Consider the following 3,833-nt stretch of genomic DNA (forward strand, 5'->3'; position numbering starts at 1 on the left):
GCCTCACACGGTAGAAGAATAAACCATATGATCTGAGAATTGTTCGTTCCAGACCTTTTGCTTGCAGTTAAGTTAGGTGTCATCCCTGTGACCAAAAAGCATCCTGTTGACGTCAACTTTGCTGAACACATGCAGGATTTGAGCTACCCTTTCTCCTAGAGAGCTATAATCCCTAAATTGTTCATGCGTCAGTAGAAGTCGTCTGATAATCTTGCTGCTGCTCTTAGTAAATCAATGCTTTGGTAAAATTCCTTCTCACTGAACTTGTCTTGAGGATATGAGAATAAGATGTGCAGGACAAATCATTGCTCCTATCAGCTGCCCTGTCCCTCGCCATCCGTGTACTCAATCTGCTTTTGATAGCTGTTTTCTTGATAGTTGCTGGTCTCAAAAGGACCCTGTGGACACAGGTCAGTAGCTCGCTGTGGTGGATCGAGCATTGGAACTTTCTCTTTACAAAGAAAACACGTGTGGTAATTCAGTTTTATGTCAGACAAGCAGAGCGTCAGCGCCTGTTTTGTGTCCGTGCAGTTTCCAAGACTTGAGGGCAATGCTGTGACGTACCTGGGCTCTGCAGAGCTTTAGCAAAGAACCACCAGGAGGACCTTAGGGCTGAGAGGCCACATATGGAACAAGGAATCCCTTGCCAGTCTTCTTGTTAGAGCAAAAAGAGCTTTCGGAAGGCTGTTATGGAAGATTGCTTCATATGGGAACAGTTTGATGTGGGAAGACACAGACCCTATTTACACTCCAAACTGGTGCTGGTGATTTTTTGAAGGCAGGTCTGCCTGCTTGCTTATGCCATTACCATCTGCAGCTGCTCCGAGTGACTCCTCTAGTCTTCACTCTTTGTCCCTGCAGGGGAGCCTGTGAAAGCAGCTGCTGTGGGAAAGAGCAGGTGAGACCACGCTGACAGACACAGCTCGAGGGAAAAGTGGTGTAAAAGCTGCTCTGTGCCCATCACTCGTCTCGGGCAGCCTGTCTTCACAGCTCATGCCCTTTTCCATTTGCCCTAAAATTCCTCGATTCCTGGTTCCATCTAGGTGTCATGTGCAGCATTTCTGCATCTCTAGAGGATTTTACTTGGGACAGAGCTCTGACTCTGTTCTCTGCTGATAAATCTGAATTTGTCTGCCTGTAGCATGATACTCTCAGCCTTGTAAGTGGACACCTTGAGAAGCTGAACACGAGCAGACAATGTGCACTTGCAGCCCAGAAGGCCAATAACTGTATCCTGGGCTGCATCAAGAGAAGCGTGGCCAGCAGGTCGAGGGAGGTGATTCTGCCCCTCTCCTCCGCTCTTGTAAGGCCCCACCTGGAGTACTGTGTCCAGTTCTGGAGCCCCCATCACAAGAGAGACATGGAGCAGCTAGAACAAGTCCAGAGGAGGCCACCAAGATGATCGGAGGGCTGGAGCACCTCTCCTATGAGGACAGGCTGAGAGAGTTGGGGCTGTTCATCCTGGAGAAGAGAAGGCTCTGGGGAGATCTTATAGCGGCTTCCAGTACCTGAAGGGGGCCTACAAGAAAGCTGGGGAGGGACTTTTCATAAGGGCAGTTAATGAAAAGACAAGGGGAAATGACTTTAAGCTGAAAGAGGGGAGGTTTAGATTAGATATTAGGAAGAAGTTCTTCACTGTGAGGGTGGTGAGACCCTGGCACAGGTTGCCCAAGGAAGTTGTAGATGCCCCCTCCCTGGAAGTGTTTAAGGCCAGGCTGGATGAGGCTTTGAGCAACCTGGTCTAATGGAAGGTGTCCCTGCTGATGGCAGGGGGGTTGGAACTAGATGAACTTTAAGGTCCCTTCCAATCCAAACCATTCTATGATTCTGTGACAGTGACAGTGTGGACTATGAATTAAGCATTTTCTAACACAACCTTTTTGGTACCTACCTGGGGAAACTGTTACTCTAGCAGGAAAAAAATTTCAGCGTGTACAGCACTAGAGTGATCATGAAAAGCATTGCTGAGGACGAAGGTGGAAATGGATGTAATTATATTATGTGCTTTCTATGCTCTTTATCTACAAAATCTGCTCAAAATCTGCAACAGAGCATGGCAGCAAAATATCTCAAGCATTACACATTTTAGGTCTGTTATAAAGCAAAGCTCTTGAACAGATTTGCTTGGAGACACATAATTTGCCCCTCCTAATTTTAATGGAGTGTTGTTAACACCAAGACTTCAGAGGCACCATTTGCTTTCCAACATCTCTCACTGTGTCTCAGTTTTATCAGAAGCATCCAGATGAAATTCAAGTCCGTCGTCATTAGTGAAATGTGGGTGCTATGGAGGCAGAAACTGGGGGTTCAGAGACTTCCATCTGCCTGGGTCTTTCTGAAGCTCATTTCTTGCATATTCAAAATGAAGTGAGAGGAACAGACAGAGGCCATTCAGCTACCCATCTCAGACTTGAGTGGCCTTTACAGACTTTGGGAAGTCTTACTTTGGGAATCATTACCTTGGGCATGCCATTTGGGACTAGATCCACAAAAGCTTTCAACATAGGTGGAATTTGGAAAGAGATATCCAAAATAATAATCTTTCTCTTCCAACCATGCCTTCCAAGAAAGGAGCTACTCATTTATACCCAAAGGATGATGAATCTTAAACCCCAAGGTGCAAGGGAACATTGTCACTCTTCTTTTCCAGTGGCTGGGTTGAGCACCTTGTGATGTGATCTGCTGTGAAGCTCATTCCAAGGAATCTAAAGCACCTCCTCCTCTAGGAATTTGTGTCAGTTTTTTTATTTGGACTTTCTAATACAAGGGTGACAGCACTTCCCTGTCTCTCAGAAAAATAGAGAAGGTTAATATGACAACACACCGAGAAACAGTTGTGCTGCAGCTGTGTGAAGTACTCAGTACAGATTGGTCATCAGTGTTACAATTGCTATTGGCCTCCAAAGTATCCAGACCTGTTTATCTGGATATCAGAGCTTCTCCCTGATGTTTTCAAGGACATATGTCTAAGTTGCCAAACACTGCTCTGCAGTACATTGAGATCATGGATGGAATGTAAAATGAAGGATGAATCTTAAATGGATACTTGTACTGAAATAAATAAAATTAGTGTTACACTGTTGATTGTTATTGTTCACAATTAGCTGCATAAGAATCTCCTGGGTTTAATTTCATTTGTAGTTGCTGAGGTGGTGGTTGTTGCTCTAAAAGTCAGGTCGTATTCACAGAAATGGGAGAAACTTTGCTAAGGAATGTAGGACTCCAAAGAGCTGGGCCTCAATTTTAATATGATTGTTCAAATACTAACAGTGCTGCTGTTCTCTCACTCTACACAAGCCTTGCAGAGCACCTTCAGTTCTAGGAGGTCTGCAACTTCTGATGTGGTTGCTGAGCAGAAAGAAGGGTTGGAAGATTCACTTTAAAATTTGTCAGTTGTCATTGCTCTGGGATTTTTGGCCACTGATGTTGTGGGAAGGAGGCTGAAAAATTGTAGGAGAGTCCAGACTACGGAGACTGCATCATGTGTGACATGTTGCTGGAGGAGGTGTTGAGGTGGTAGATAGCAGAGCATCTGGCTGGCTTTGGAGAAGTGAAGGGAAGAAGTATCTGCTTTTTTCTGATCTCTCCATTTCTCAGTAGGTAAAGCTGGTGATGTGTAGTTACTCACATTCTCTGCTTTGTGTTCTTCCCTTGGCATCTGTGTAACATCTTTTTCAATCATCTGGACGAGGGGATCAAGTGCACCTTTAGTAAGTTTACAGACAGCAGCAATCTGGATGGAAGTGTTGATGTGCTTGAGGGCAGGGAGGCTTTGCAGAGGGACCTCACCAGACTAGGTCAGTGGGCCAGGACCAGTTGCATGAGTTTCAATA

This window comes from Antrostomus carolinensis, unplaced genomic scaffold (assembly GCF_000700745.2).
Source record: "Antrostomus carolinensis isolate BGI_N321 unplaced genomic scaffold, ASM70074v2 scaffold10250, whole genome shotgun sequence".
In the NCBI taxonomy this organism is placed as follows: domain Eukaryota; kingdom Metazoa; phylum Chordata; class Aves; order Caprimulgiformes; family Caprimulgidae; genus Antrostomus; species Antrostomus carolinensis.